Consider the following 24449-nt stretch of genomic DNA (forward strand, 5'->3'; position numbering starts at 1 on the left):
GGCATTAATTCTTTTTTGTTTTGTTTTGATTTGAATTTTATTTTATTATTATTTTTTATACTGCAAGTTCTTATTAGTTATCTATTTTATACATATTAGTGTATATATGTCAATCCCAATCTCCCAGTTCATCACCTCCCCCCACCCCCAGCTTTCCCCCCTTGGTGTCCATACGTTTGTTCTCTACATTTGTGTCTCTATTTCTAAGCTGGCATTAATTCTTGATCCTCTCAAAATTTGTTTTGATGCTGGTTAGCCATTGTGAAAAAAGAAATACCAAAGAGTGCAGACAGATCACCAATATGAGCAATATGAAGGAAGCAATTTTAATTTCACTTAAAATTCTAATCCTGTCTCTATAATTTACTTATACTATGCACCAAATTATAAAAAACGTATAACAACATTCCCTGTCTTCATAACAATAAGCTTTCTAAAAATGTTTACATAATATCTGGCTCACTAATAACCTTTCCTGTACATAAACCAATGGTATAGACTAGAGACTTCTGAAATGGATCTGGGTATTTTAAAGAACTTAAAGTTCATAAAGCAAAAAGCACAAATAGATTAGAAAGTGATAGACCATTCAATGAATGGGGGGCCGATTCAAATTAGAGCCCCACCTCAAACCAAAAAGCAGAGTAAATCCCACATAGATTAAAAAATTTTTTTAAATACCATAAAACAAGAAAAAACATAGATGAGTATGTACTAATTCTGTAAAAGGTGCAGGATGTTCTGTTCTAAGCATAAAAGCAATGGAAGATTTCATAAAGGAAAATGTTAATAAAACTCTCTAAAAATGTAAAATACCTGCATATCAAAACCACCATGAACAAAATTAGAAAGCAAACAAGCTGAGAGAAAAGTGCCAAAACTTCAACAAAAGATTACCGTTCTCTATAAAGAGTTCACATATGAGAAGAGAAACAGTAACAACCTAATTTTAAAAACTGGGGAAGGAGAAAAGAGGAAATACAAATTGGCTAACAAATACCTGAAAAAGAATGACTTTAAAACTAATCAAAGAAATGCAAATTAAAACAACAAGTAAATACTTTGCTTATCAGATTGGTAAAAACCTGTTGTAAAAAGAAATGTGCACTTTTATACACTGCTGGTGAAATGCAAACTGATTCCAACGCCCTGAGGAGCAATCTGGTAATATATGTGTCAAGACCCTTTAAGAAAAGTCCACATCCTTTATGTTAGGGGAACTCAGCCATAAGTGCACTCAGGGCTCTGATTTACTGCAGCCCTGGAGCTCAGTCCAGTTCCCTTTCTTTACATCCCAGGCCCTGCTCTGGGACACTCCACCACCAAAGCCCTGATGGACACTGCCTCTTCCTGAGAAGGAGCAGCCATTTTATTAGAGGACCATGCCCCTACCATGAAGGTGAAAGGTGTGATTCATATTTTGTGCTATGATCAACTTGGCCCTTTTCTTCCTTAGCTCTGTCACATCCAGTTCCTTGCCTAGATGTTTGGAATCTTGTCTCTTCTTCCACATCCTTCCAAAGCATCAATCCCCATTACTCCACTCCTCTTTAAGAGTCAGCCCTGATCTCAACCTCACTTAGGGCTTAAGGTTAAGTTTCTTGAGAATGGTGGGGGTAGCGGCCTGTGACCATAGAGGGAGGGGCCTGAGAACTGGACCCAAAATGACAATCATATACGGACAGAGAAACCTAGCAGAGTAGGAAAAAACGGGCAAAGAAACAGAACACAGAGGCGCACACGAGGGCATTGGTGTGCGCCCAAAAGAAAGTGTGCGAGAATGTACCGGGAAATTAATCTTAAAGGAGCTAAGTTATGTGCAAAAACAACAACAAAAAACCCAACTAATTCTCTATGTGACCTCAGGGAAATTACTTCCTGCCTGGAAAATCAGCTTCTCCTTAAGATAAAGGGGTAAATCCAGATGATCTCTGAGGACCTTAGAGCCCTAACATGCTGTGACAATGATCTGTGGGTCACAGAGAGGATGTGGGCCAATGGATGTCCTTCGAGTCTAAAGCCTCAGCCCCGGGAGCAAAGATCCAGGGACCAACCGGGGTAGTGGAGAGGTGGAGAGAGGGAATTGAGTACAAAACTATGCGTACATATACGTTTTTCTGGGAAAGGGTCCAGAGCTATCAACAGAGTCGGTGGTTCAAAGTGTCTGAAGATCTGAATCTCAGAAACTTTTCCAGTTGGGAAACTGCACAGCTCCGAGACCACCAAACCCAGCCCGCACTTTCCCTTCCGGCTCCCGGCAAGTCAAAATCTACCAGTCCGGGTAGAGGGGAGATCAGGCCTCGTATCTTGCCCCCTATGAGCCCGGGTCAGGGGTTTACCTGCTCACAGGCTCTGGCCTGCGGCTCCTTACGCCTCGGTTCCCACCTCAGGCGAACACGGTCCCGCCAGTCACCACGGGCGCCGCCATGTTGGCAGAACAACAACTTTATTGATGGTGGCCACTGCAGACACAGACAGGCGGGGGCGGAGCCGAAGGAGTAAGAGCGCGGCCTGGTCCCGACTCCCAGTATTCCTTGAGGCCGGGGCCGCTGGGCGGCTGTCGCGGGTTCGGCTCTTCGGCCCCTGGCACCGCCCCCTGGCCCCAAGCCCCGCCCTTGGGCCCAGACCTCCGCCCTGCGTCTGGCGGCTGGAAAACTCTGGACACCCAAGGATCAAATTCTTAACAATTGTAGCAGGCGTGTGAAAGCCATCAGTTTAGTGTCCCTAGGCGGCACGTAGTGTAAAGACCATTGGAGGAATCCCGAGGCCACGGTTCGAAGTACATCGTAGTTACAGCCTCCTCCTCCTCTCTCAACCTCTTGATCCTTAATGGACCACATGATGGTTAAGCCATCTTCCACCATATCCGTGATCTGGCTCTGGGAGGGGAATTACCTGGCCAAAGTTGGAGGTAAAGTGTGCTTTCCTCACCTGATACTTGGGCTGGGAGTCAGGAAAGCATGATGCCTGACCACCCACTTTCCTAGAAGAGTTTATGTATTCTACCCTGTAACCTCCCCATCCCTGGCAAGTATTTCTTGCTATAAATAAATAAATGAATGAATCAATGAATGAATTGCAAAGGAACAGTGGTGTTAAAGTATAATTTTCAAAAACGTAAAACCTGTTTAAAGGAGATTTAGAAGAACACATATATATGGGCAATCAGGAATACTGAAAGAAATTTGCTACTTGTGCAAAACTGGTTGATACTATGTAGGACTAGAAAAAGTAATGTTTGAGAGCTATATTTTTCTACAGGGCTGAAATCACTTGTACCTCTATCAAACAAAATCCATCCCATTATTCTGTATTCTACATCTATAGTCTGTATCTTAGCTTTTACAGAGCTGGACAATAGAAGACAAGCAAATGTGCATACCCCACAGCACCAGATAATCCCCAGACCAGTACTCCACCCACACACTAATCTCTCACCAATTTCCAAGTCTTTAACAAAGTTTCCTGACAATTTGAAATCCAAATACTTTGTTATTCAGTGTACACTTCAGACCAGCATCAGCCTCACTTGGGAATTTGCTAGAAATATAGAATCTCAGGCCCCACCCCAGTCCTGCTGAACTGGACTCTGCATTTGAACATACCTCTAGGGAATTCTTAGGCACACTGAAGTTTGAGACTCACTGTCTTAGAATGTGAGAGTTAGAAAGGATCTTGAGAATACGCTAGTCCAGCCGGCTCATTTTACAGATAAATAAACTGAGGCCCAATGGAGCTGTCTAGCTCAAGATCACAGCAAATTAGTACAGTCATCCCAAGGTATCCCAGGGGGATACCAGGATCCCAGGTCCTGGTCCTGGGTCCAGGACCCCTCGAGGATATCAAAATCCAAGGATGTTCAAGTCCCTTCTTAAAATTGTATAATATTTGCATATAACCTATGCATATCCTCTTGTACACTTTAAACCATCTCTAGATTATAATACCTATTACAATGTAAATGCTATGTAAATAGTTGCCAGTGTACAGGAAATTCAAGTTTTGCTTTTTGGAACTTTCTGGAATTTGGGGGGGAATATCTCCCATCTGTGGTTAGTTGAATCCACTGATGTAGAACCCGCGGATACAGAGGGCTGACTGTAAAAGATTTGGTATTCAAAACTGGGTCTCTAACCTGCTAAAATAGTGCCCTTCCCAAAGTGCAGAATGAAAGATCATTAGTTGAGACAACTTCCAGGCCAATTCTCTCATTTCGAAGATGAGGACACTGAGGCCCAGAGACTGGCTACAGCTTGCCTGAGGTCACACAGCTAGTTGATGGCAGAGTCAGGATTCCCATCTAGGTCTCCTGATCTCTCCACCCCTGAAAGCAGATGCTTAATTTAAATTGACACCATGGAAGCACTGACTCTCATATCAACATACCACACAAAGTAACTCAATCTTCAAGGACTTCATGCTGTATGCACATACAACTAGGGTGCCCTTTCTCTAATTTACCCAAAACACTAAATTCTAAGTAGCCTCTACACTTACTTTGATTCAAAATATCTTTTTCCTCTTATGAATTAAAGTTCACATTGACATTTCTAGGAGATTATTTCAAATAGATTTTTTCTAAAAGTTCACTTGCTTTACTGGAAAGTTGCTATTTTTACATCAAAGAAGACATAGCATGAAAGTAAATTTCTTTCACTCTTAAAGAGCTTGCTACAGAGATACATTATTAAATGAAAGAGACAAGTTGCTGGGCTGTGTAAAATGTTACCCATTTTTGATTTTTTAAAAAGGAAAGGAAATAAATGAAATACATGTGTTAGTATATGCATGGAAAGAAATCTAGAAAAATATGTTTCATACTATTTATTTCCTGTGATGATCTCTAGGGACAGTGGGGTTCTATGGGGCTTTCTCTTCATGATAGTTTTCTATGTAACTTTTGCTTTTTCTATTAGCTTGTGTGGTAGGCTGAATAATGGTCCCCAAAGATATCTAGGTCCTAATCCCTGGAACCTGTGAATATTATTTTATATGGCAAAAGATACTTTGCAACGTGATTAAATTAAAAATCTTGAGATGAGATTATCCTGGGTTATCCTGGTAGGTCCTAAATGCAATGACAGAGGCAGAGGGAAATTTGAGACAGAAGAAGAGGCAATGTGACCACTGAACAAGATGCTGCCCTGATGGTTTAGAAGATGAAAGAAGGACCATGAGCAAAGGAAAGCAAGGAATGCAGCTCTAGCAGATGAAAAAGACAAGAATATAGATTTCCCCATATGATCCAGCAATTCCGTTTCTGGGTAGATACCCAAAAGAATTTAAAATGGAATCTTAAAAAGATACTTGCACACCCACGTCATAGAGGCATTGTTCACAATAATCAAAAGGTGGAAGCAACGCAAGTGTCCATCAAGGGATGAATGGATAAACAAAACATGGTACATAAACACAGTGGAATATTATTCAGCCTTAATTTATTTATTTATTTTTTCTGTACATGGGCCTCTCACTGTTGTGGCCTCTCCCGTTGCGGAGCACAGGCTCTGGACGCTCAGGTTCAGTAGCCATGGCTCACGGGCCCAGCCGCTCCGCGGCATGCGGGATCTTCCCGGACCGGGGCACGAACCCGTGTCCCCTGCATCAGCAGGCGGACTCTCAACCACTGCGCCACCAGGGAAGCCCTATTCAGCCTTAAAAGGAAGGAAATTCTGACACATGCTACAACATGGACAAACCTTGAAGACATGCTAAGTGAAACAGTCACAAAAGGACAAGTATTATATGATTCCTCTTGTATGAGGTACCTAGAGTAGCCAAAGTCATAGAGACAGAAAGTAGAATTGTGGTTGCTCAGGGGCTAGGAGGAGGGGGAATGGGAAGTCATTGTTTAACATGTACAAAGTTTCAGTCTGGGAAGATGAAAAGGTCCAGAGATGAATGATGGTGAATGCACAGCTGTGTGGATATATGTAATGCCACTGAGCTGTACACTTAAAAATGGTTGAGATGGTAATTTTTAAAATTTATTTATTTATTTATTTGTTTGTTTGTTTGTGGTACACAGGCCTCTCACTGCTGTGGCCTCTCCCGTTGCGGAGCACAGGCTCTGGACGCGCAGGCCCAGCGGCCATGGCTCACAGGCCCAGCCGCTCCGCGGCATGTGGGATCTTCCTGGACCGGGGCACGAACCCGTGTCCCCTGCATCGTCAGGCGGACTCTCAACCACTGCGCCACCAGGGAAGCCCTATTTATTTATTTATTTTTGGCTGTGTTGGGTTTTCATTGCTGCGCACAGGCTTTCTCTAGTTGTGGCGAGTGGGAGCTACTCTTCGTTGCGGTGCACGGGCTTCTCCTTGCGGTGGCTTCTCTTGTTGTGGAGCGTGGGCTCTAAGCATGCGGGCTTCAGTAGTTGTGGCACACGGGCTCAGTAGATGTGGCTCGTGGGCTCTAGAGCACAGGCTCAGTTGTTGTGGCGCACGGGCTTAGCTGCTCCACAGCATGTGGGATCTTCCCGGACCAGGGATCGAACCCGTGTCCCCTGCATTGGCAGGCAGATTCTTATCCACTGTGCCACCAGGGAAGTCCTGGTGGACGTTTATTTAAAAAATAAAATTATTTTACCACAATTTAAAAAAAGGAAAGAAAACAGATCCTTTCCTAGAACCTCCCAGAAGGGAGTGGACTTCTGTTGACACCTTGATTTTGGCCCAGTAAAACTGATTTTGGATTTCTGACATCCAGAACTATAAGAAAATAAGTGTGTATTGTTTTAAGCCACCGAGTGTGTGGTAATTTGTATACTATTCATCTTCTATGACTTTGTATACAGAAAAAGATTAAGAAGACTTTTTATTGGGCTTCCCTGGTGGTGCAGTGGTTGAGAGTCCGCCTGCCGATGCAGGGGACACGGGTTCATGCCCCGGTCCGGGAAGATCCCACATGCTGCGGAGCGGCTGGGCCTGTGAGCCATGGCCGCTGAGCCTGCGCGTCCGGAACCTGTGCTCCGCAACGGGAGAGGCCACAACAGTGAGAGGCCCGCATACCAGAAAAAAAAAAAAAAGAAGACTTTTTATTAAATAGAGTGATGCCCATCACCATTTGTTTGATTTCATCTTTACAGGGCATTGTATGTTATTAACATTCTAATTCTTCAGAAAGCTTCTTTACATGGCACCCTCTCATCAAAGGAGCCTAGCTCTCCAGAGTCTCACCCAAACATTATCTGTCTCCTTTGGCCAGGACTCAACTTGAAGAACAGGTCAGGGTCAAACATGCCAGATACCACAAATAATCCTTAAAGAGAAGGAGAGCCTTCTTTCACACTTGAGTAAGCACTGCGAATAGCCATGATAGTGGACATCCTTGTCTTACTCCATTGATCCCTCACTTGGATTGGGGTTGCTTCTAATGTTCTACTTTAATGTATGATGCTTGCTTTAAGTTTTTGGTAAATACTCTTTGTGGTATCCCACCTCCAAGATACCACCATACCACTGATAACCCCACCTCCTGGTCTTCACACCCTTGTGTATCCCCCCTCCCATGTTATACTGGGCTGGGTTAATATGACCAATAGAATACAGCAGAAATAACTCTATGTACCTAAACTTTCCACATTAGGTTGTAAAAGACACTGCAGCTCCCATCTTGGTGTGTTTGTTGCATCACTCACTCAGGTGATGGGGTATGAGGGAGTATGTCATGAGCAAGGCTATAAAGAGAGCTAGGGACTTCTGTGGTGGTCCAGTGGTTAAGACTCCATGCTTCCACTGTAGGGGAGCATGGGTTCGATCCCTGGTCGGGGAACTAAGATCCAGCATGCTGTGTGGAGTGGCACGGCCAAAATAAAAAGAGAGAGCTACATGGTGAGGAACTGAGGTCATCTGCCAGCAGCCAGGTCAGTGGGCTTGGAAACAGTTCCTCCAGTCCAGTCAGCTCTTCTAAGACTGCAGCCCCAGGCAACAACTTCACTGAAACAGCAGGAGAGACCCTGAGGAGGAACCCCAGCTAAGTCACTCTCATAAGCTGCATGAGATAGAACATGTTTGTAGTTTTAAGCTGCTATGCTTTGGGATAATTTTTCTCAGCAACAGATAACTAATGCACTCTTTATCACATCAGGAGAGTTTCCTTCTAATACCCGGTCTAGGATCCAGTCCAGGGTATACCCTGCATTGAGATACAATTCTTCTTTGTCTCCTCCAATCTGGGACAGCTCCTCCATCTTTATTTGCTTTATTATGACCTTGACACTTCTGAAGAGTTCCAGTCAGGTATTTTGTAGAATGTCCCTCCTGATTTAATTCACGATTTGTAGATGGGGCAGACATGCCACAGAAGTGAAGGCTGAGCCCTTCTTGGTGCATTTTTAAAAAGGAATAGGGAATGCATGAACATGTTTGTAAGAGGGTGGAGATGGTAAAGTCAAAGGAGGAATCAGTGCCGGACATGGAAGGAATAACTGAAAGAGGGAAGCCTGAAAAAGTGAGAGGGGGCAGGATGCCCAGCTCCCAGAGGTGGACTTTCATATTTTACTCTCTGTATTAAAACACTGAAGTTTTTAACAACACACATGTATTACTTTTGTGATTAAAAAGACTTATTTTTTTAAACTCTAGGCTCAATCTTGTTTCAGAAAGTATACTACCTTTTCCCCCCATATTGTAAGAGGCTTCTATAGCGTGGAGACTTGAAAATTTTACTTTCTTTCCAACGTATTTGCTCATGTTTACTGCTTTAAGAGCTGGCATTCGACCTTTAGCTTGAACTATTGCACATCTCCCATCCCTGTGTCTCCCCCTGCAGCTTCCCGGCATCCTTCTCTGCGTGCTTCCACTGCCTTGGTTTTCACTATAAGAGCCAGGCCCTGCATCAGGAAATGGGTGGACAAGGATGAAGAAAACACGCTTCTCTGACCTCAGGGAGACTCTCATCTTCAAATTGTTTCTCTAGTTCTCTCTGCCTGGGTGCCCCTGGCTTTCCTCCCATCTGTGTGCCTTTCATATTATGGTGTCCGATCCTCCAAGTTTCTCTTTTTCTTCTTCTTCTCCTTATCCTTCTTCGTTCTCCTCCTCCTCTCCCTGCTTCTTCCTCTTCTCCCCCCCCACCCCTCCCTCTCTCACTGCTTCTTCTCTTCCCAACCACCCTATCAGTTGGTCTCTTTCTGTTCCCTCCCACGCCACCTCCTCACCCCCTTCCCACCTCGCCTTGCCCCACCTACTCTGTTGGACCCTACCAAGGTTTAGACATTCTGGATTCATTCAAGTACTATTTTAAAAATTGTAATGACCAATTTCCTAAGTTCTTTGCAGACTCCCTTAACAGCTTTGAGTTTTATTTGAATCACTGAAACTTTACTTCTCTACCCTTTGTTCATTTTCCTTACCTCTTGCACCTTGCTCTGCACTCTCTTTGATTAATACAAAGCCTGCGTGTCAGGAATTTCCAGGAATAGGCGTCTCCATTTCTTCATTCATTTCTTCCCTTAGTGTAAAAACAAGCTTTTTCCCTGCTTACCTCACTAAGTAAAGCAAACTCACTAGAAATGACCCCGAGGTGCAAGAGTAATAAATAATTCCAACTTGACATTTATTTCTGTGCTTTTGCGACCTTTCAAAAAAATAAATCCTGAGGCAGCCATGTAAATTCTTATCTGAGCTGTCACATTTCAGACATTGATTCAGATCTTCTGGGAACAACTTGCAGTCTTCCATTATGGAGGCCAACCCCAAGATTCTTGCTACTGTATGGACTGTTTTTCAATAAAAATGCCCTAGCTGTGATAATCAAGCCACTGAAGGTGTAGATAGGCTTATCATCTATGATTTTTCCCCTTACCTACTCCTCCCCCTTTTCTGATCAATGCTTCTGGACTTCCCTTTAAAAAACCACCCCTCACCCCAACTCTGAGCCATTTAGTCTTGTGAATTTGACCCCACCCCTCATACCCCAGGTCTGAGGTCTGGCTTAATCCAATCCAGTTATTCCATCCCCTGACCACAGAGACGGTTGAGGCAGGCACATTATCTAAGCTGGAGGAAAGCATAGGCTCTCTGATCTAGGCTTGCTGACCTAACCAGAGGAAAGCATAGGACTTCTGCTGGGAACACTAGAACCCAGATTCTTTTTGCTGCTGTGTGGAAAGAAAAATCTCAGTAATTGCAGCAGCCACCCCAGAACGAGATGGATGAGCCTGCTAAGAATGAAGGCAGGAGGCTAAGAGAGGAATTGGGTCCTGGTGCTACAGAAGGATCTGCCAGATCAAGCCCTACCTGAAGCCAGCTGTCTCAGAATCCTCTTCCCAACTAGGCCTCAACTTTTGCACTTCTGTGTCTATCTTTGCATGGCCCAATCATAGCAAGAATCCTGCTAAATCAGTTTAGCCAGACTCCCCCTGCCCGGGGTTCCTCTTCCTCCACCAACCCCCAAGTGATGCCTGATCACCCTGGCCTGCCTTCAGCAAGAATCCTGTTAGGTTGGCTTAGCCAGACTCTCCCCTTACCCTTGATGTTTCCTATTGGTAATTTTCCATCCACTGACCCTCACTCTGCTCCTTGGCTATAAATTCCCACTTTTCCTTGTTATATTCAGAGCTAAGCCTAATCTTTCTCCCCTACTGCAAAACCCTATTACAGTAGTCCCTACACCTATAGGAAGAGTCTCCCTGAATAAAGTCTGCCTCACTATTTTAACTAGTGTCATGGATAATTTTTTCTTTAATAGTTCTTGCTGACCTGAAAGTTAAGCCTAGCACTGGTGGGTGAAAAGACTCATAATGATCTTTGCAAAGCCAGTGTCCAAGAGATCAGGAACCAAGAAAATGGGAGTAGATGCCTTTCCGAAGAGCAGTCATGGCCTTGAGTGGCCTGGAGCAAAATCAGTACATATTTTCCTAGGTGCCTGATATAAAAAAGTACCCGTTTTTGGCATCCCTTCCAGGATACAAAGTTTGCTGAAAGTGACCTCTTTTGTTGACTTTTAAAATTTTATGTCTCCCCCACCCTGCTGCCATGCCTTGCTGTTCTTGAGTTTGTAGGAAAAAACCCAACTGGAGTGACTCACACCACAATTATCCTTGGACACAAAGACAGACCTTGGGATTAAGCTTTTGATCTGTTCATTACAGGGGAGAAAAAAATCCTTTCCACTGCTGCAAATCTCCTCAGGCTTTGTGATTACTTCTAGAAAAAGATTATCCTATTTGAAGAAATACTGAATGTATAAAACAGTACTGAGTTACATTTGACCTGAAGATATTCAGAATTTGTTATTTTTAGTCTAAGAGTGGGTTATGGATTACTTATATTTATCTGCAAATGTATAAAATGTATCTTGTCCATCTTTTGGTGATATCTGCAATTTTAATAAATAAATGTTAGTAAGATCTTATAGGTCCTAATCCCTGCCATTAATTTGGTGTTTAGTCAGACCATCTCTGGCATCTCTTGTATTCTTGTAGAGGTAATTAGCCCTTGAATTTATGTGTATATGTCTTCTCTTCCCAAGTAGACAATAAATTAATTAAGTCAATGATCACACTCCTCTGATCCTTATCAGCAGCATAGTTTTGTACACAGAGGACAGCAAGTTGTGTGTCAGTTCCAATGACCTAGTTTACTGTGTTACAGCCCAAACTGTACAACAGATAGAGAAAGCACAGGCCTCAGTTTCCTACTCTGCCCAATCTGTGAGATGTAAGAGTCGTATATAGAAAGAATTTAACAAGTGCCAGGCATGCAGAGGGAGCGTAGGAAGTGGTGGGCTGGTATTAGCAGTAACAATGATGTAACTGCCCCTTACTGTCCTGCAGTGGCTGGAAGGACTTACTGGCATACCCTTAACCTGACACTGGCTTCCCAGTGGCTGGTGACGAACGCACCCCAAGTAGAGAGGATGGCTCCAAATAGTCTGTGCTTTTCCTCCTAATCCCCTTGCAGAACAACCAGATTGTGTCTGCGGAGCACCCTGGAGGTCCTTCTTTCTAGTCTCTTTTCTCTCCCTCCTCACTCTCTGCGGTCCTTATTACCCATCATGTCCCTCCTCCTCACCCACAGAGTTTCCAAATCTTTAAGACAAACCAGGCTTTCTCTTCCTAATGTTGGTTGCTTTTCATAGCAGTTCATGTTCTTATGCTGAATGACCTCCTTCCCACCAGGGTAAAAGATGAAAAGAATAAAGGGGGAAAAGGGACCAAAAATCCTGCATGGCCAAACAATAACAACGATAAAATCATCATCATCATCGTCACCATCATGATCATCTGAATTCTCTACCTGGAGTCCAGAGCAAAAGGAGGGAAGGAGGGGGATGGAAGAAAGAGGAGCTGCACTGAGTTCAAGTGCTTGACCATGGGAGGAGACAGAAGAGAAAAAAGGGAAACATCTATCTATGAAACAGAAACAGACTCACAGACATAGAGAACAGACTTGTGGCTGCCAAGGGGGAGAGGGGTGGGGGCAGGATCGATTGGGAGTTTGGGGTTAGCAAATGCAAACTATTACATATAAAATGGATAAACAACAAGGTCCTACTGTATAGCACAGGGAACTATATTCAATATCCTGAGATAAACCATAATGAAAAAGAATATAAAAAAATGTATATATATGTATAACTGAATCACTTTGCTGTACAGCAGAAATTAATACATTGTAAATCAACTATACTTCAATTTAAAAAATCTAAAAAAAAAGGAAAGGAAGAGGAGAGGGAATAGGAAGAAGAGGAAGACAAGAAAGAGAAAGAGGAGAAATTGGAGGAAGGAGAGAAGGAGGAGGAGATTGAGGAGAAGTACATGGAAGAGGAAGTGGGAGCCTTGGGATGGGGCAGGCAATAAGATACTATCCCTGGCTCATGGCCCAGGGTAGCAAATAACATTCTAGAGTCTGCAAAGGGTTGAAAACAGAAGATGACACCTCATTGCAGTTTATGAGTCAACTGAACAATTCTGCAGCCATTTAAATCTGGACCACCCTGTCCCCAAAAAGAGGAGGATGGATGCTGAAAGCCTTCAATTACAGAAACTTGTTACAGGCCAGGTACTGTGCCAAGCTGGGTGGCGGCAAGCAAGCTGTTTCATCTCTCTAGTCTTTAGGCTCTTCATCTGTAAAGAGACAGAGGTGGTGCCTACCTCATAGATTTGTTGTAAGGATTGAGAGAGCGAACGCATATAAAGTGGTTAATGGCAGTCCCTTAGAGGTGGCGGTGCTGCTTCTTACAGGAGGTGTGCGTGGGACAGGTAGGGAAACCTTTCCAGTGTGTAGATCCCATAAAGGTGTAGGCCACTTAGTGCTGATAAATTGCAAAGAGATATATATTCAATCCTCTTCTTTTGGTTCAGTCCCCACATCATCTCCAAGGTATGAAACAGGGATATTGTCCAGGTTAGTTAAACCTCTGTTCTCAAACATGTACATGCATATGAATCACCCAAGGATCAGAAAGTCTGGGGTGTGCCTGAGGTTCTGCATTTCTAGCAGGCTCCCAGGAGATGCCGATACTGCCAGCCCATGCACTGCACTGTAAGCAGTAAAGAGCTAACCAATAGCTTTGGTGTGACAGTGTCAATTGAAACATGAAAGCAATGCAGAAACCAGACAAGATACATGACCACAGATTTATTTCCTAATACTTATTCTCTTAATTTGGGGAGCAAACTGTCATCTGAATGAGTGGGAAGGAAGGAAGGAAAGAAGGAAGGAAGGAAGGGAGATAAAATGAAAATGAATTACTTCTAAGGCCATACAGTAAAAGACAGTAATAGTTAACAGAATTTTTCCAAATAGAGATTGGTCCTATTGAACTTACTTGAATAAATACATCTAAATCATTTGAAATCAACCAAATGTTCATCAAATGGAAGCTGCCAAAGTACTTGGAAAAGATTTTTTTTTGAGTGCTTAACATCTCTCCACCTGAGTCTTGTTTACATATTAAATTTGCTCAGCAAATCCAAAGGCAAAGACCAATCCCTATCAAAATATCCACATTTCCTTCTGAATTGAACTAATCACATATGAACAATTCAATTCAACTCATCAAACAACATCTGAACATCCTGTATGTACTGAGCGCCACCTTCGGTCCTGGAGAGGAAGAGAAGAAAGGCACTGAACACACGCTCTCAGGAGCTCAGGGTGTAATGGTGGACACAGACAATGGAGCCCTGCCATCATCTATGATGCTGGTCAGCACAGGGACTGCGGCACACAGAGGAGGGACACATTTCTCAGCCTGGAGAGGAAGGAGAGGGCACAGTGGGTAGGGATAAGTCAGGAAAGGCATCCTGGAGGATTTGAGGTCTGTCCTGCTTGTGTGAGTGGAAAACAGCTTCTGGATGTTCATTCTTCAAGTCTCCAACATGGGACAAGGAAGATCTGTCCTCCCTAGTCATGAATTGCTGGCTGGCAAGTCTTCAGTTCCTTGGCTTCTTTGCCACCCCATACCCTACCCACCACCACAGCCAATAGGGGGCAGAGACAGTGGTCTCCTGAGCAAAAAGAATCTCCAGGTATTACACTAATGTATGCAGTAGCATCTCATTAGCATCTTTGCCAGCAGAAAGCACATAAATAATTCATTGGTTCTGCTCTAGAATATCTGATAGAGTGGTCCAAACTCCCTTGCAGAAAGGGGAAGTCTCAGGTGCTGGGAGAGGGCTCTGATGGAGCAGCAGCTCTCAGGCTGGAAAGTCTTCACTCGTGGACCCACAGTGCTGCTCTGATGGAAGAGAACAAAGCGATGCATCGCTTTCCCTTTACCCAAGAAGGAGACTCCTTTTCTCCTATAAATGAGACCCTCTAAAAGAGTGGAAGCCGACCAGGGTGACCCACTTACAAAACAGAATAAAGATTCACTGTCAGGAAGCTCGCAATAACCCCAGATCAGCCCTTTCCAAGGCTCCAGATGTGCTATACGGAAACTGATCCACGGCCAAATTAGAAGTTCTGCAACACAGAGACCTTTTAAGCATTGTTTGATAAATAGTTTTCCCAAACATAATTGACCATAGAAACATTTTTTTAATAGCTGAGGACTTATTAACATTCATCAAAAACTAGTATTCCATAGATGGCAGAGTTGCAGTTAGAGTCAAAGACCTCAAGATCTGCTGCAGAATTCCTTCTCGTGGACTTCCCTGGTGGCCCAGTGGTAAAGAATCCACCTTACAAGGCAGAGGATGCGGGTTCAATCTCTGGTCAGGGAACTAAGATCCCACATGCCGTGGGGCAACTAAGCCTACGTGCCACAACTACTGAGCTCGCACGCCTCAACTAGAGCCCACGTGCCGCAAACTACAGAGCCCACGCACCCTGGAGCCTGTGCGCCACAACTAGAGAAGAGAAAAAACCCTCATGCCACAACTAGAGAGAAACCCTCACACCACAGTGAAGAGCCCTCGTGCTGCAACAAAAGATCCTGCATGCCTCAGTGAAGATCCTGTGTGCTGCAACTAAGACCCGACACAGCCAAAAATTAAATAAATAAATAATAAATCTTAAAAAGAATTCTTTCTTGCTCAGGGGAGGTCAGTCTTTGCTCTATTCAGACCTTCTATTGATTGGATGAGGCCCACCCCATTATGGAGGGCAATCTAATGTATTCAAAGTCCACTGATTTAAACGTTAATCTCATCTGAGAAACACCTTCAGAGAAACATTCAGAATAATGTTTGACCAAACATCCGGGCATCTGGGCACTGACACACAACATGAATCATCACACAGCCCTATTTAGTGTCATGTCACTCTATGCACCATCAGCTAAGCTTGACTAGAGCTGAAGGACCAAACCTTCCCAGCTGGCTCACTCCCATGGCTGGCAAGTTAGTGCTGCCTATGGGCTGGAAGCTCAGCTGGGCTGTTGAGAGAAAGGTGCAGGGCCAGGTTTCTCTCTATATGGGCTTCCCCATGGGGCCGACTGGGCTTCCTCCATCAGGATGGAGGTGTTCTAGGACTTATTACAACCCACCCTCTGCTCAAGATATTTACATTTATCCCACATGCAAAATATACTCACACCCCCTCCCCCAAGTCTCATCCCTTTACCACATCTGGCTTGAGGATCAGAAGCTTATCATCGACATAAGGTTCAGGTGTGTAGTAGCCCTGAGTAGCCCTGAGTTCAAAGAGACAGCCACAAAACATTCCGCCCACTGAGAAGGCGGGTGTATGTGCCCTCCCCTGAATCTGGGGACAGGGACCTCTGGTGACTATGCTGACAAATGGCAGATGGCAAAGTGATGCTGTGCTGGTTTCCAGGCCCGGGCCTTAAAAGACTGGTGCTTTCTGTCTCTTGGAACACTTGCTCTGGACCCTGAGCTGTCATGAAATCCAATTACCCTGAGACCATCCTGCTGGAGAGGCCAATGGTAGATGTTCCAGTCAACAGCCTTCCAACCACCCTGACAAGGCTCCAGCCATGTGAGTGAAGCCATCTTGGACCCTCCAGACCAGCCCAGACACCAGCTGAGTAGCCCTGAGTAACTCTGGTGGGCACCATAGGGGTAGATCTGCCCAGATTCCTGACCCACAAAATCATGTATTAAAATTGTTGTTGTTTTAAGCCATAGCAAGAGATAACAGGAACAAGCAGTATTTGACATCTTTTAGGTCACTAGTTTATAACTCTTGGTTTTATGTTTAATAGCAGAAACCTCCTTTCCAATAACCTCTCACATGGAACCCTAATATGTAAAGAGATCCAAGGAGCTACTTTGCTAAAAGTAAAACTCCCTCAACCTTTGTATCCCCATGGCTAAAGCACCTCTGAAAAAGGTACTCCTTGTTTTACAAAGACTATTCTCAAGGTCCAAGGCTTAAATGGCTTGCTTTATGTCAGTAGTTCTCAAAGTGTGGTTCCTGGACCAGCAGCATCAATATCTTCTGGAAACTTGTCAGAAATACAAATTCCCAAGCCACGCCCCAGATATACCAAATCAGAAACTCTGGGGTGGGGCTCAGCCTTCTGTGTTTTAACAAGCCCTCCAGGGGATTCTGACACACGATAGAGTTTGGGAACCACTGCTCTGTAACACAGAGTGAGGTAATTACCCAGCAAAACCTTGACTTGATCTGACCTGGGTTTGAATCCCAGACACTTTTCAGTTTTGTGATTGTAGGCGAGTTAATGTCTCAGCCTCAGTTTCCCTACCTGAAAAGGGAAGAGAGTAATAACTACTATTGATACCCTCTTCCATTCTTTCTCTCTCCTCTGATGGTTCCAACCCTTCTGGGTGATGGAAGAGGAGAAAGGGCTCTAAGCCCCAGGCTAACATGGTGACTCTGAGCCCTGCTGGTAGAGTGGGTGGCTGCCATTCCCTGAACCTGGGTTCTGGAGTTTCCTTCTAAGCAACCTTGACTAATTTGAAGAGCCAGGGAAGCAAGGAGGATATGCAACCAGTGAGATTTAATTTAAATTGAATGGCTTCACTAAAATTTCTGAGAGGAGCCTCAGGTGTCTCTAGCACATGAGTTCAAGTCCATCCCTGTACAGGAAACCCCATCTCTCCCTCTAGTCCTCATGCCTCTGTCTGAAACACCAGCCCAAGAGCCCTCTGCCCCTCCCGGACTCCTCCCCAGACCTCCCGGCAAGATGAAGCAAGCCAGACCACAGCTGGTTCTGCCTCTAATGACTATTTTCTTCATTTGCCTGTTTTCCCTTCTTTCTCATCATAATGTCAATACCAGAAGGAGAAGGTTGTCAGGGCAACCTAGAGTGGAGGCGAGAAGTTCATCCTTGACCAAGACCTTAAGTCTGCTTGGTTAAACACCCACTGAGCTCTTGGCTGCCCTCTGTTTCCTGGAAGCAAGAATGTAAAAATTCAACATTTTCTGCTTTTCTCCTCTTCTCTCCCTCTAATCATCTTAATTTCTCTCTTGTTCTCTTAAGTCAGCGTGACCTGTGTACGTTCTCCGGAATTTACTAGCTTTAACTCCTTCTGTTTCTACTAACTAAACTTGATACTCTTTTCTCCCTGAATCAATATATTGAGACGCTCCAGTACCCTGTCTGATGGGTACTGCCCACAGCACCCCACCTCATATGCTGGCGGGGGAGGGATTAGATGTGGTCTAGCACCAGGGGGGCTGGGGGCATGTGGCAGACACATGGATGTTGGGCTGGTGGTATTATTGTTTTAGTAATCCCTGTCTCCCTGGCTGGCATTCTCTCCATTATAAAACTAGAATGTCAGTGCTCAGAGGTGCCACAATTGTGTTATGATAGCATTTAAAATGAAAGAATGGAGAGAAACATACCAGAATACAGACAGTGATTAAGTCTAAGAGATGAGATAATTTTTATACTTTTCTGTATTTCCTGATTTTTTATAATGAGCATACATTACTTTTTAACCTTTCTTTTTGAAATAATTATATATTTACAAGAAATTGCAAAATAGTACAGAGAGGTCTCATGTACCCTCCACCCAGGCATATATTACTTTTATAATAAAAAATTAAAACTAAAAATAATTTCTCCTATACACACAGGAGCCAGCTTGAGAGTTCCCAATGGCCAAATCTGAGATAATTTGAGTGATAAATAACCATAGTAATGGATTATAAACCATAGGGAAAAAATCCATGAGTCCATACTGTTATAAATAAATACTTGAATAAGTAAATAAGAAGGAGAAGGGATAATTCTTCTTTAAAGTAAAATTCCGATTAATAAATGTACAATGAATGATAGAGATAGGAAATCAGCAATAGGCAAACAACATGGAATAATTGTTGTCCAAAGGCATTATCAATGGATGCCAAATCAATGGGTAAAAGAACGAAAAAAGAAGATATTTGCACAGTTTCAAAGTATCTCAAGATAATTATTAATTACAAAGGAAAAAATAGAAACTGCGCAGATACCTACCACCTTAACCAAGTGATGAAAGTCAACAGCACCAGTAATAAGACATGTTGATATCACGTATCCCTTATATGATTCATAATATCACTTCTGGTGCTCTTGTCCAAAATGCATTACCTCAATCTAATCATGAGAAAATCTCAGACAAACCCAAATTGAGGGACATTCTACAAAATGCATACTCAGTACTCTTCAGAAGTGGCAAGGTCATAAAAGACAAGGCAAGACTGAGAAACTGTCCCAGATTAAAGGAGACATGACAATTAAATGTAATGTGGGATCCTGTGTGGAGTCTGAACTATAAAAGGAGATTAGTGGGAAAACTAATGAGCATATCATTAGCATTCTTGGTTGTAAGCAACATAAACCAACAAGATTTGTTGGAAAACCATCAGTGTGGGGAGGAGGAGGCCAGATTTGAACCTAGGCATACTGACTCCATAAGGCCAGCTCCTAACCACTTCATTTTGCTTCCTTTTGACAACTAAATAAGCCTTTACCGAGACTTTGTGTTCCAGGCACTGGAGATATACAATTAAACAAAGACTTGGTCCCTGAACTCAATTATTGCCAACCATGTTGGTATCCCCAGTCCTGAGCATAGTGCCAGCCCCCTGGCAGGTGCTTAATAACTGGCAATCGAATGAATCAATAAACCAACGTGGTAGCTAGCCCCCAAGGTGGCCCCCAATGATCTCCACTTCCTAATGCTGACTCTTTAGGTAGTCCCCTCCTGTGCCGAATAGCGTTGTCCTGTGGGACCAATATAATATAGTGGAAGTGATGGTGTGTGATTTCTGAGGCTAGCTCATGAAAGACATCGTGGCTTCAACCTCTTTTTGTAGGATCACTTGCTCTGGGGCAGCCACATCACAGACACTCAAGCAGTCCAGGTTTACATGGCAAGAAACTAAAACCTCTTGCTAAGAGCCATGTGAGGGAACCATATTGGATGCAGATCCCTGAGTCCTGGTCAAGCCTTAAGATGACTGCAGCCCTGGCTGGCATCTTGACTTCAACATCATGACAGACCTTGAGCCAAAACCACTCAGCTAAACTGTTCCTAAATTCCTGATCCACCAAAACTGTGTGATAATAGTTATTATTGTTTTAGGTAGCTAAGTATTGGGGCAGTTTATTGCCCAGCAATAAATAACAAATACAGTCAGTGAATGAATGAAATGTCAGACCTATTCTTGCCCTGCTGTGTCTTGTGCTTATTATCATAGCATTGTCATAACAGTTGATTGTTTACAAGCCTGTATCACCTGATGCCCTGAGGACAGAGATGGTCCGTGGTCTCTGGGTCCCCAGTGCCTGGTGCCATACCTGACATATGGCAAGTGCTCAATAAATATTTGCCAAATGGATGAGTGCCAAGAGACAAATGGAGTCCTAAACCCATCTTTATCCAGAGTTCTCTAGCAGTCCTAAGAGTATTACTGCTGGGAAGGAAGAAATGGGATAGAGTTTTATTGAGAACACTGAAGTCAGCAGGGTTTTTTTCTCCTGACTTCCCATCATCAATGTATTCCAAATAGTTCTGAATTTGAAACAGAAACAGAAGTATTTAGTAAGGAGATCAATGCCTTCCCTCCACTCACTTGGGTTGAGGAATGACACCTCCCTCTATGCCACAAAGGTATAAAATGACCCTTCTTAGGTCACCTCAGTGGGCTGACTTGTCACTGTTTTGCAAATAACACAATATATAGAAATCGATTATATATAAAATTTAAACTTTTCCCTCTACTTGGGAAGCAGCCGTTAAAAATTATGAGAACGAAGACAACCTACGGAATGGGAGAAAATATTTGCAAATGATGTGACTGACAAGGGATTGATTTCCAAAATATACAAACAGCTCATATAGTTCAATATCAAAAAAACCAAACAGCCCAATCAAAAAATGGGCAGAAGACCTAAACAGATATTTCTCCATAGAAGACATACAGAAGGCCAAAAGGCACATGAAAAGATGCTCAACATCACTAATCATTAGATAAATGCAAATCAAAACTACAGTGAAGTATCACCTCACACCAGTCAGAATGGCCATCATCAAAAAGTCTACAAATAATAAATGCTGGAGAGGATGTGGGAAAAAAGGAATCCTCCTACACTGTTGGTGGGAATGTAAATTGGTGCAGCCACTATGGAGAACAGTATGGAGGTTCCTTAAAAAACTAAAAATAAAGTTACCATATGATCCAACAATCCTATTCCTGAACAGATATCCAGAAAAGACGAAAACTCTAATTCCAAAAGATAATGCACCCCAATGTTCATAGCAGCACTATTTATAATAGCCAAGACATGGAAGCAACCCAAATGTCCATTAACAGTTGAATGGTTAAAGAGGATGTGGTACATGGATAGAATGGACTCTTACTCAGCTATAAAAAAGAATGAAATAATGCCATTTGCAGCAACATGGATGGACCTAGAAATTATCATACTAAGTGAAGTAAGTCAGACAGAGAAAGACAAATACTATATGACATCACTTATATATAGAATCTAAAATGTAATATAAATGAACTTACTTACAAAACAAACAGACTCACAGACATAGAAAACAAACTTACCGTTGCCAAAGGGGAAGTGATAAATTAGGAATTTGTGATTAAAAGATACACACTACAATATATAAAATAGATGAACAACAAGGACCTACTGTATAGCATAGGGAACTACATTCAATATCTTGTAATAACCTGTAATGGAAAATAACCTGAAAAAGAATATATATATGTATGTATAACTGAATCACTTTGTTGTACACCTGAAACATTGTAAATCAACTATATTTCAATTAAAAATTTTTGAGGGGCTTCCCTGGTGGCGCAGTGGTTGAGAGTCCGCCTGCCAGTGCAGGGGACACAGGTTCGATCCCCGGTCTGGGAAGATCCCACATGCCGCGGAGCGGCTAGGCTCATGAGCCATGGCCACTGGGCCTGCGCGTCCGGAGCCCGTGCTCTGCAATGGGAGAGGCCACAACAGTGAGAGGTCCGCATACCACAAAAAATAAAAATAAAAAAAATTTTGAGAACTATTGATCGATATGGAAAATATATACAGTTCAGTGGGGAAAGCAAGGATAAAATTAGGTGGGCATCGCCAAGACTGTATTGGGCACCTCTTCAGATCTGCTTGGCCCTGCCTGTCTCTTAGTCCCGCCCACGCTGGGGTGACCAGTTCTGGGTCGACTCCAGCCAGCTTCTCACAGCTGCAACCTGACATTATGTGTCCCCTGCTTATGCCGCTCACCCTGGGGCTTCTCTGTCAATGCCATCGCCTGGGACTTAGGGGAAACCCACTCAGCACCCATGCAAGGGCAGCTCAGAAATGTGGGTGAGTTACCCCACGGGGAAAGCCTTTGACCGACAGGGGTTGGGAGCCAATGGAAAATGCTTCTCTCTTTCTCCCCTGACCCATGCAAGGTCCTCCTATGACTCCTCAGATGATCTTGGATCCAGCACCCAGGTGCACTCAGCTGTGGCCAATTCCATAACATTCTTGCCAGCTTCGCTCCCCATTTCTCATTCCTCCTCCCTGAAATCATGTTCCTCAGTAAAATATTTGCACAGAAACCTTTGTCTCAGACTCTGCTTTCTGGGGAACCAGGCCAAGACAAGCATCAAAACGTTCAAATAAAATGTATTTATAGGGACAGAGACTGCAAGGAAAAAGCACTAATATGATGGTATTGCTTGTGTTAGAGTTGGGGGAGGGGATTATGAGTGTTTTTTTTCTCTTTTCCCTATTTTAAACTTTTTCTTTTTTCTTTTTTTTGGCCGCGTGGCACGGCTTGCTGGATCTTAATTCGCCAACCAGGGATTGAACCTGGACCACAGCAGTGAAAGCGCTGAGTCCTAACTGGACAACCAGGGAATTCCCCTAAACTTTTTCTTAAAAGATGCATTCATTACTTTTGTACGCTTAAAAAATCATTTCCATTTTGGAAAAGAATAAAGACAAAAAGAAAAAGAAGAAGTGCTTAATAAAACAAAAAAAAGTGTTTATTATATTAAAACGTTAAACAGCCTATTAAATTGTTTTTAGAATATAATCACACAACTATGTAAAACAGATTTAAAATATTAAAAATTGTAAGTAAATGACAAAAAGATCATTTCTGTTTTGAAAGTCACTGTTGGAAATGGTACTGAACTAGACAGAAAACTGACAGGATGTCATTTGGAGACCTCTGCTCAGATGCTAATTGTCTTCCTTAAGGGGCAGGGGCAAGGGAGAGGTGCTGGGAAGGCTTCCTCCTCCGTGGGGTGGGGAATAGAGGGAGTGGAGTTAATTGGCCAGAGCGATGCTAAGGAGAACCTGTCCTCTCTACCCTGCTGGTTGCTGAGTTTGACATGGAGTGTTTGTTAGCATTTTGACCAGCTGTAATTTTGGCATTTTCTTCTACTTAAAACATCTGTATTAATATTGACATATTTAAACGTCCCAGGAACCTTTGAAGCTCTTCTTTGGGAAAAGCTCTTCAGCTCTTATGGAGTCTCATCATCCCACCTAGTCATTGGCCAAGGTTAGGGCTGGGGTCTCTGGGGGAATGAGGTAGGAGATAGGGGTTCTGGTGGGAGACAACCTAGGGGTTCTTATGGGTAGGAACAATCATGACAGCATCTTTTGGGGAGGAAAAAAGCACTGGATCCTGGAGGAAGCCAGGGTTGATGGAAGAAGGTCAGGAGCAGGATAGGGTGGGGCAATGTCCCCTTTGGGCTATTCTGGAGTCTTAACAGCCCTCCATTTGAGACTGGTCCTTGTAGGTGACACACTTGAGGCTGTCAATTCCAGTCAAAGAAGGGTGGCAGAAATCTGGAAATCTCAAGCTCCAAATCCCTTCCCTGCCTTTTTTTTTTTTTTTTTTTTTTTGCCATGCCACTTGGCTCGCTGGATCTCAGATCCCCAACAGGGATTAAACCTGGGCCAAGGCAGTGAAAGCCCAGAATCCTAACCACTAGGCCACCAGGGAACTCCCTGCCTGCATTTTCCATCAATGTTTCCAGAGCCACCTAAATGTGTCAGTTTTGTTTTTCATGCATTGATGTGGGAATTACCCCAGAGAGTCCCTGGTATTCCAGAAAGCCAGATGACAGGGCTTGGGATAGCCTGTTGGGTACTCTCTGCGCTTCTCTTCACTTCAGGGGGGTCAGTCAGATCCCCCAGATAGTAAAATGTCAGCTTTAGAACATAGTCCCCAAGGGCCCAGCTTGTGCCTACAGCAACCCCTCCCCACCCCCAGGCCTTTAGAGTCTTTAAATGCACTTTCACAGCACCCTGGAGGTGGCTGGGGTATCGATCCACATTATCACTCCCATTTTACAGAGGAAGAAACTGAGGCCAGAAGATGTCAAGGGATTGGAAACACAGTAATATGTGCTAGAGCTCAAACCTGCCAACCCCTCTGGCCCCCACATTTAGTAGTCTTTTCGTTATACCTGCAGTCCAGCAGTTCTCAAACTTTTCCATCTCAGAACCCCTTTATACTCTTAAAAATTAGTGAAGACTCCAAAGAGCTTTTGTAAGCTCCTTGAGGGCAGGGATCAGCTTTCTCAGTTTTGTGTGCCCATCCCCTCCCCACAGAATTCACACACAGT

The 24449-nt window shown here is 43.5% G+C and overlaps 1 protein-coding gene across 6 annotated transcripts in view; it reads right to left on the reverse strand.

Annotated features, from left to right (window-relative positions):
* The window catches only part of LARS2 (leucyl-tRNA synthetase 2, mitochondrial), a 251118-nt gene that overhangs the window by 163074 nt on the left and 63595 nt on the right, over positions 1-24449 (reverse strand). Inside the window, exon 1 of one of the 6 annotated variants that reach the window (XM_081246584.1) lies at positions 2340-2450. The exons of the other annotated variants lie outside the window; for them this stretch is intronic. The gene's annotated coding sequence lies outside the window, so the exon portion shown is untranslated. Of the gene's footprint in view, positions 1-2339; positions 2451-24449 lie in introns of those variants that run through there. 6 annotated transcript variants of the gene reach the window in all.

This window comes from Mesoplodon bidens (assembly GCF_964165515.1).
Source record: "Mesoplodon bidens genome assembly, chromosome: 10".
Classification (NCBI taxonomy): Eukaryota; Metazoa; Chordata; class Mammalia; order Artiodactyla; family Ziphiidae; genus Mesoplodon; species Mesoplodon bidens.